Source organism: Seriola aureovittata, chromosome 19 (assembly GCF_021018895.1).
Source record: "Seriola aureovittata isolate HTS-2021-v1 ecotype China chromosome 19, ASM2101889v1, whole genome shotgun sequence".
NCBI classification, from domain to species: domain Eukaryota; kingdom Metazoa; phylum Chordata; class Actinopteri; order Carangiformes; family Carangidae; genus Seriola; species Seriola aureovittata.
This window is the reverse complement of record NC_079382.1, coordinates 18,092,299-18,101,934: the sequence shown is the minus strand read 5'-3', so window position 1 is coordinate 18,101,934 and position 9,636 is coordinate 18,092,299.

Below are 9,636 nucleotides of genomic sequence, written 5' to 3'. Positions count from 1 at the left end.
TTTTAAACTGCACTTTTGCACCTTTTAGTGAAAATAAATGAACAAGATTTATTTAAAGACCAAATCTTTAAGTATTACACCTAGTTTATAATGAAAGCCGTTTATTTATAGATGCCAATTTGCATTGGTTGTGTTTCTCAACTGAAATACTGTATAGTCTACTAGCTCTTTTGTGGCGCTTTTACTGGTGTTCATGGTCATCGTCAGGAGATTTAAGAGCGTGGGATGCAGTTGTATTATTACTTCCAAAGTCGAATAGTTTGACATTTTGGGTAACATGCTTCCTTACTTTCTTGAGAAGAGTTAGATGAGGAAACTGATGCCATTCTCACTTTTACACTTTCACTTTTGTACAGGTCGAACAAATTGATTGATTGACTCCAGCCACCATGCAAGGATAAAGCGTTATGACTAATGAATGAATGAATGAATGAATGAATGACCATAAAGCAATGCAGAATCACCTTAAAGAGATGCAAAATGACTAAGAAAAGCAAATGACTGCAGACATTTGAGAAATGACTGCAAAGTGATGCAAAAACATCTACAAAGACTGAAAAGCAGCATCAAGACCAAAACTACTACTAAGACCAGGTCTTTTACCTATATCTCATAATTCATCCATGTGAGCCACTGAAATAAAAAAATAAAAAATGTATTTGATTAATCCGATTGTGTGTTTTGAGTTTAAGTTGTGGGACTCTTTAGTTGACAGGCTGCACCTTTAAAACCCCTACACAGCTTCATATTCATGGCAGCATGATGAGAAGCCCAGCATCCTCACGATGATGCTGAGTAAGAGATTGGTGTGGGAGTTCTTTCTCACTGACCCAGCCTTGAAGGGTGAGGCTGCATGATGTCACCCTCTCACATCAATAACAGCCTTATAATGGAAAACAATCCGCAGAGCTCCAATCTCGATGGAGCTGACTTCCTCCAACAAATGAGCACCAGTCCTCCGCCCACTACACAAGGACAGGACGTAACACTTTTGCAAGCTGATTTACATCTAAATAAATACAGGCCTAGACGAAACAATGTGTAGACCCAAAAGAGGAACCGGCGTCTCTTTTGGGCACGTCCAATTTATATTGCCCAATCCGGCCAAGCTGGAGTGCACGATAAGACGGGAGGGACTGCTGAGTTGAAGTATTGTGCAGGAGTCCCCCTGCTCTGGTTTATTGCCATTCTCAGAACAGTGGACACAAAGAAACTGTGGCACAAGAACGAGAGAATAAAATGACACTACAGAATAAAGAAGTACATGGATGTATGTTGTTGCAAATAAATCACTTCTCTGTGTCCTGAACATAGTCACCTGAAGAAAGTGAATACTGCACTTTTTTTCTGCATGGTGAACTTTCCGTACACTGGATCCTCTTTTGGGCCTCATCTAAACATCACCCACAAAAAGGGCCTCCAAAAATCTTATCAGCTTCTCAGACGGGTACTGGGGCCCATAACGTGTTAATCCCATCCTTCCATAAACATGCGAGTGCAGGGTCCTGACAGTCGTGGCCAATTACTGTCTGCAGGCGGCTGACGCAGGCCAGACTTCCCTGAGCTTAGTACAATACCAAAACCTGGAGCCTCCTGAAGCCACAAAACTTTCTCTTCCTGTCTGTCCGTGTAGTTCATCCTTCTTTTTCTTTTTTATGTCTTACTGTCTCTTAATTCACAACCTCATCCTGTTTGTCCATCTCTCATTTTTTTTGCTTTATGAAATCAGAACTTTTATGGTATAGTTTAATACTTTTCAACATGTATGCATATGGCGACTCACATATACTCCCGTAAAATGGATCAAGAAATGGATCAGAAACCCATTCATTGTGTTATGTGAAGATGCTCATAAAGTACTGATACTGGTTAATAAAATATCATTTTGACTGGAGACATATGGGGTTTTCTGTTCCTAAAAAAACCTCTGTAGATCATTACATGAACCGCAGTAGCCAAGAGAACCATTTGTTGTTGTGGAAACTTTGAATTAACCCGTATTTTAAAAGGAAAAACTGAGTGGTCTATCCATAGCACAGTTTATCAGTCAGGGTCAAGCAGGGATTTGGGACAGGACCCCAGGGAATGCACTTAGCCAAGGTGGCTGCTGCACCTCTGTTAGCAGGCTCAGGGTGTGGGTCAAGATGACCGGTATCCTCCCGTCCAGCAGTCTGGACGTTCAGCCGCCACTTGCCTCGTCCAGGAGACGCTCCTAAATCCTCCCACGCAAGCTTGGATTTCAAAATAGCGCCATGTGTCAAAAGGGCACTCGATATCTCAGCACAGAAATCTGTATGTTGTGTGGTTGAGGTGTGTGAGGTGTTGATAGAGGATCCATGGTGAAGACATGATGGTGACAGGACTGGGCTTATCAAGTTCCATATAAACTGATCAGGCATGAGGTTGGCAGACTTGAGACTTGAATTTGAGTTAGATTCAAAGCTGCAGTAATTGATATTTTTAAATTGGATTAAATGACCTTGTGTAACATGAAAGTCATTACTTGTGGTGTTGAGCCCGACTCTACAGTTCCACTCAGCTCAGTGGAGCTTTTTAGTTTTTCACATTGTTTTGGTTTTGCAGCCCACAGCTGAACTGTCTTGGTTTAGTTTCATCGCAACATGCAACTGCACCAATCAGCAGACAGACACAGCTACAGTTACAGAAACAGCTGATAAACATAGTGGAGCATTTAGTACCTAAGGCAGCAGATGTACTGCAGGGATTACGTATTTTTGTTTGCCAACCCAGAAGTTAGCATCACCCTGGTTCCCTCGACAAAAAGCCAATGGGATGTTTTACATTGGCTTTTGGATTACTGCAGAAAATAAGTTCTGTGACAAACACGTTTTGTTCAGCAAGACAATCTTCACAAATGAACACCACCTTTAGGATTTTTTAAGCCTGAGTGCATGACTTCAACGTGACCATTGCTAAACTTGCAACTTATTGTTTGATTTAGCTCTTCACTTCTCTACAAAAGCCTTTCCTCCTACAAAGTTAGTAGTAGTTTGCCAAAGCGCCATAAAAGAGACATAAAAGATTAAGGAAATCACAACTGGTGTACTGAGGTATTTTATGTAAAATGTCTAGAGCTTGTGTTAACCACAGACCTTATTTCAGCCATCTAACCAAAAACCCATAAACCACAGGCCGAGGGAACAGGAAGTGGTAAGCTGCTAACTAATTTCTGGGTTTTAGGACTCATTCTGCTCTCAAGTGGCCAAACAATCTATTCGTGCAGGTTTGAGTCCCAAAAATCATGACTTGAGTTATCTGTAGCCTGACATAATTTAGACTTGACTGATTTGAGTTGAGAAGGAAGACAAAAATATTCTAGTTTGATGTTTTGTGCTGGTAAAAATAGTGACATGATGGCTTTGAATGGTCACACACCTTCAGTATTGAAGCATATGCATTGAAATATCTTGTTAAAAAACATTATTACAGCTTTGAAAGAAAAAGATCCAAATGTCAAGTCATCTAATGGTCAGCATGCAGAAACCTGAAACACCTTCAAATAACTTGAATTTGGTTGTGATAATAAAATGTTTAAAAATGCTTATCAGCAAAGAGTACGTACAGTAAAACAACACAGCAAGGTGGGATGCACGTGTCTGCTTACTAGCTTCATCAGCAGCGTAAGTGAATCCGATCTATGTTGAACTGCCTCATGAAGAGAAAATCCCTCCTCCTTTAACACTCTCAAGGCCATTGTAATGGAAAACCTCGTCTGTCAGGCCCGTATATTTTTAGGAAAAGCTATTATTGTTCTGTTCCCTTGTTGCTTGCGTGCCCCAGGATGTGTTCCCCCGAACAAGGTCAGAATTCCTGTTTTGTCATCATTATTCTACCAGAGAATAGGCACCTCACCCGCAGTGCTCTCAGTTCACTGGGGTTCCTGCTACTTGTTTGTCTTCCATGGATACAAATAGACCAGAAATGGCATTCGGTGGAAGCTAAGTAAAGCTATTGTGGCAGAGAATAGTAAGAGTCAGTCAAACTCGGCTGGAAGTTGCACTGAAGTCATTTTCCATAGAGGGGCCGGGCTTTCAGGAGACCCAAACATTTTTTAAATACACTTTATTAATTAATCCTTGAAGTCTCTCAAGTCTCATTGATGCTGTGATATTACTAGTTTTGTATATTATATTTTCATATAATCTTAACAAGGTCCAAATTCATCATCACCCAAAAGAGTATTTAAAAACAAAACATTATAAAATGTCCAATTTCATTTATTCATTTTTACTGTTTGGATATAGTTTCTTTATTAGGGTGTGAATATTGTGTCGAAGCGTTCCCTGCACTGCCAGGCATGTGAAAACCCAACCTCTGCTATTGGGTTAAAATTCAGTTTTGTTGCCCAAAAACATGAAACGTTTATATACTTATCCTGAGAAAACATTAAAATCATACTTAAGAAATCTGATACATGGAATAAGGCTACAAACTCAAATTACAATAACCAATACATCTGAATGATGTTTCCTTAGTGATAGCTATGATCCTGGTTATATAGATAGTTTGCAGGAGTTTTTTTAACTTTTATTTAAATTCTGCCGCCCTATTTTACAGCTTTCTGATGGCACGTAAAGGGTTAACCTTTATATTTTCACATTGACACTATGCTCCATGTTTAATGAAGTGTATTCTTATAGTGTCATATTTCACTTTTAAAAGGAATCTTCAACTGGCTTTGAACTCTATGTCTCCACTGAACAAAACAGAGATGAAGGGAACATTTAAGTTTATGCTTCTTTTGTATTTTCCTGCTAATGAGATGTAATATGTCCTCACAAAAGTTAAAAAAACAAAAACCCCGGACTGGATGGTTTCTGAGGCTGCTGCTGGGACCATTGAAGCCTGATAGTATGGGACAGCTGCTGCGGCTCCTCTGCCCCCCCGCTGAGAGGGAGCCTATTTTAACAAGCCAGACCTATTGTCTTTTCCAAAGAATGACCAGAGAATGTGGCAACTCCTTGGGTCAGACTTTATGTGTGTGTGGGTGATTAGGGTGAGTTGTGGGACGTGTCTGTGTCCTTGTCATTCGCATCACTATGGGAGCACATGCCATCAGAGCTAATTACCTGCCTGGAAGGACCAATTAAGACGCCCTCTAATGCCCCCTGACAAGATAACCTCCGCTCTGCAGAAGGCCTACAGTGGTACAGGATGACTGTGAATGGGGGGGGGGCAAGATGGTGACTTGAACAGTGACATTTGAAGTCAACTGCGGAGAGGCAGGGCTCCCCTACGTCTCTGTTTCTGACGTACAGGCAGTTTATCTGGGAGCCATTGTCACAGCAGAAACCCTCCACACACGTCTGTCCTTTATTTCAAAGATATTCAGCACTCCATCATTTTGGTCACAGGGGTAAAAACATCAGACATTCATTATATTAATGAGAGTATGTTTTCCCTCATTTAAAAGTGTATTTGGCATGAATAATGGAGTGAGAATGTGGATAATTGCTATCAAATCAACAGATGGCTTTGAAAGAAAGACTACCCTTAGTAGTTTTATTTGATGTTAATTGATGTTTCAGTCCCTGCCTTTGTCCTGGCACATCTGTGTGTCCTAACCACACGTGATCAGACCGCCATTTCATTACACGCATGAATCTGGAGAGAAATGTCCAGAAAAATATCAAACGAAGACCACTGTAAATTCCCAGGTAACCATTATATTGTATTGCTGTCTCGCTCTACCTTTTACTAATTGTGTGTGGTATGCATTTTAACCCATAACCCCCCCCCCCCCCCGGTCACCCCAAGGTCAAGGCTTGTGGCTAAGGGTGACCGGGTGTTCGCTGATGGAGCCGCGACACTCTGGAACTCTCTTCCGACTCAAATCAGACACTGAAACTCTTTAACTTCCTTTAAATCTCTTCTCAAAACGCATTATCCCTTATTATTGTTTTTACATATTTCATTGCTGTCTGCTTTTTGCATAATGATGATTTAAGATGTTTTTCTTTATTATTATGCTGTTCTAAACTTTTTATGGATTTTTCTTTTATCTGGTTTTACTTTTTTTGTAGCGCACTTTGCAACTTTGTTAAGAAAAGTGCTATATAAATAAAATGATTATTATTATTATAAAGATTTTATCTGTTGCATCTTGGCTTATTATATCTACACGTATTGTTTTGTGGGGTCACAGCTGTTGTGGTAGATAACATGTATATTATATATATTTAAAAACGCTTACATAATGTCTTTGCTTTGATCAGAATCAACAGCATAACTGTAGTTTAACCAAAGAGTACCATGGGACTACACTGTCTCATTCTTATTGACAGCATTACATTGTTGTCAACGTACAGTAATGCTTTGAGAATAGATACATTGTGTTTTGGCTTCAATACAAGTCCTTCCTCTGGTCTTGCAGTAAACTCCAACACTGTTAAAACTGTGATGCCATTATCTTTTTCTAACTGTGTAGCTGTCACAGCTGGACTCCAGCATTACGGTTTGATAATTATGATAAGACTTATGAACAAAGACTGGACTTATGGCCACTGAGGTCAAAGGAAGGGAAGGACAATGGAGGAGAATGACTGCAGACTGAAGGTGTCGGCAGTCTGTCAGTGCAGTTACAGCAGTTGTTGTTGGTTTGCTGCAAGTGAGCTCTGAGTTGAACTCTGACCTTCCTTAAACAGGGACTGTGAATGAAACTCTGCTGATGTTCAATTTTTTTTGATGCCCCACCATTTGATGCCATATTTATAAAGTTTTTTTTCTCGCTTGGCACCTTCTTCAATCAACTGGACATCCAGTTCCAAGTAGGAATGCTGCAGGTCCTGTAATGGGACCATATACAGTAGCTGTTCTGACTTTAACTAGTGGTCGCTTGGATTCAGTTGTATCTGTGTTTTGTGACTGTGTTTTACAAATGATAAATAAACAGAATTATAATATACTGGTTTAAAATTCTGACAAATTATACTCTCATAATCATGGCAAGATGTTTTGAAGTTTCTCGTCTTATTTCTAGGATTACAAATGGAAACTGGTCCTGTCTTCTAGAAAGAAGTGCATATGCTCTTCATTTCCCTTTTCTTTCTTTCTTGGATAAAGTAGCAGTGTGTCTGGCAGGTTGCTTTTTTTTACTTTAATACAAATGGATCCGAATCCACTTTGCCATCCTCCAAAACCAATTCTACCTCCCTCCTTGCTGATGTTGGTGAATGGCACTGATGAGGTTACTAAGGTGAAATATGGCCCCTGGATCTGGGGATAAACAAATTATAACCAGGTCGCCTGAGGCCAAATGTTCCACTTTACAGAGTTATGCCTTTGGTGTGGTGACAATGTGTCGCCACCTAATTTCATCTAAATCTCAAACCACTGTTGCATTTGATCAGTCAGAGGGGAAACACGTATGTGATGATGCTTTAAGGATCTTTACTTTTTTGGGCCATGCATGAATATACTTTTTCACATGATGCCAAAAGATGGATTTTAAGAAATAAGATTTGACACAGTATCTTTGATTATTATATTGATTGGTATTTGGCGCAATGTGAAATATGTATTTATGTTTGTATTTATGAATTAAAACTGTCTTTAGTATTTACTGTTTTTTGATTATTCTGGAAGCTAAATTTGGTACTAAACATCTTTTCTGCTTGTATGAGAATAATGTTTTTGTGCATTGTCCCCATACAAATAAATGTAATAAAATAAACTAATCCAAAAAGATTAGTATGTTTATCTGATTCACATACAGTTGGCACAATAATTTTTCCATTTCAGGTTTCAGTTTCAAGAAATAACATAAAGGTTTGTAGATTTTTAGCCATGGTTGGATGGTTAATTGGTCCAGATAGAAATATCTCACCAGCTGTTTTGCTGAGAAATGTTTCACACCTATTTATAATTTCTGGAGAATGAATCCTAATTAAGTTTCTTTGAAGTTGACATTTATGGTTTTGAGTGAAAAGTCTCAACAACTCTCCCACAGGATGTGGAATATTTCCTTCAAGTAATTTAATCAAAGTTCAATCCATTTTCTGTCCAATTTAGCAAAATACTAGTTTCATATTTTATACCCAGTATTTTCTATTGAGGCTGAAATTACCCTGAAATTACAGTGATTGCAGTGGGAGAAAACTACAGTTATTATCATCATCACACATCATTTACAGGTTTACGACTCACCTGGTGTAGGCTGGTATGTGATTTGTGAGGAGCATTTTCCATGTTTACTCATTATAAAATCCTGTTGTTAGAATAAAGTAGCAAGAGCTTGCTAAATATATATCTTTAAAAATAGAAATCAAAAACAGTGCTCCTGGAATTAGGTTTTACTTTGCCAATGTTATAATCAGATAATGGCATCAGGATTGAGCTTTTTCTCACCGGATAAAACAAATATCACAGACAAGCAGTGACTCATCTACATACCTAAGTAATTACAAAGAAACAAGCTGAAAATGAGACAATCACTTTGAATTTACATCAAACTACTGGGGAAAATAATCTAATTCCTGTTTGTATTGTTGAATTATGAGCTAATGAATGAATAAGTTTCACACGTGTAAGTAATGAAAAATCCTTCAGGAGATCGATTGAAATGAAATTGAGTTGACCCCCAGGCTGAGGTCAGAGGAACCAAATGCCGCTTCAGTCAAACTTAACCCCTGCCAGGACACCCCCATGTGTCCTCTATCTGGTTTGACAGCAGCCGTTGTTCCCGGGGGATGGAGGAACGGAGGGAGGGAGGAACTTGTCTCCCCTGATGGCTCACTCGAGGGTGACGGTTTGGAAAGTCAACTTTGACCCTTGACGTCAGCCCTTCTGGAGTGGACAGTGATGCCCCCCCCCCACCACTCCTCCACACACATACATACAGACACACACACACACACACCCTCTCAGAGGCTGTTTGACCTTTCAGATGACCCCTGGACAGTGTCCACTGTCAGTCATGTCTTGGCTGTTGCAGTGTGGCTTTGGACACAGCAAGATCGTGAAAGTGTTCAGCTCTTCCTCTTCTTTTGCAGCTAAATAATCGGATCTTTACATCAGGTTCAACAAAAGAAAGACAACTGCACAGAGGAGTTTTCTTTGTTTGATCCAGTGATGCAGATACTCTGTGGTCGTTGCTGAGAGGAATTAATCATGCTTGTACTTGAAAATAGATTGAAGGATTACAAGGCTGTCCGTTTGGGAAAAATGTCTTAAAATGCATGAAACATTGTTGAAAACCCTGAAAATAAAAAAATCCAATCACTTTAAAACTATATCCTAAATAAACTATGATTATTCAGTGGTTCCCAACCTGAATGGGGTTCAAACCCGCTAAAACGTCCTAAGGGGTCACAAGATGATTAAACCAAAATGAGAGAAAACACATTTACTTCATAAAATTAAGGTATTTTTTTAAATACTAGGTAACTAGGGCCTCCTAAAATCCTTCAAATGAAACAATCTGAGAAGAAACACTTTTTGGTTCAACTGCTCTAAACTTGTATCCACACTAATGACACACCTGCGACAAGGGGGAGCAGGTAGAGACTTTTTGTTTTAACGCGTCATAAGGAAGAAGGTTGGGAACCACTGCTTTAGCACGCGCCACAAAACTCTGTAGAGATCATTTATTCATCAGAAAAAAAACAGCTGATTCCT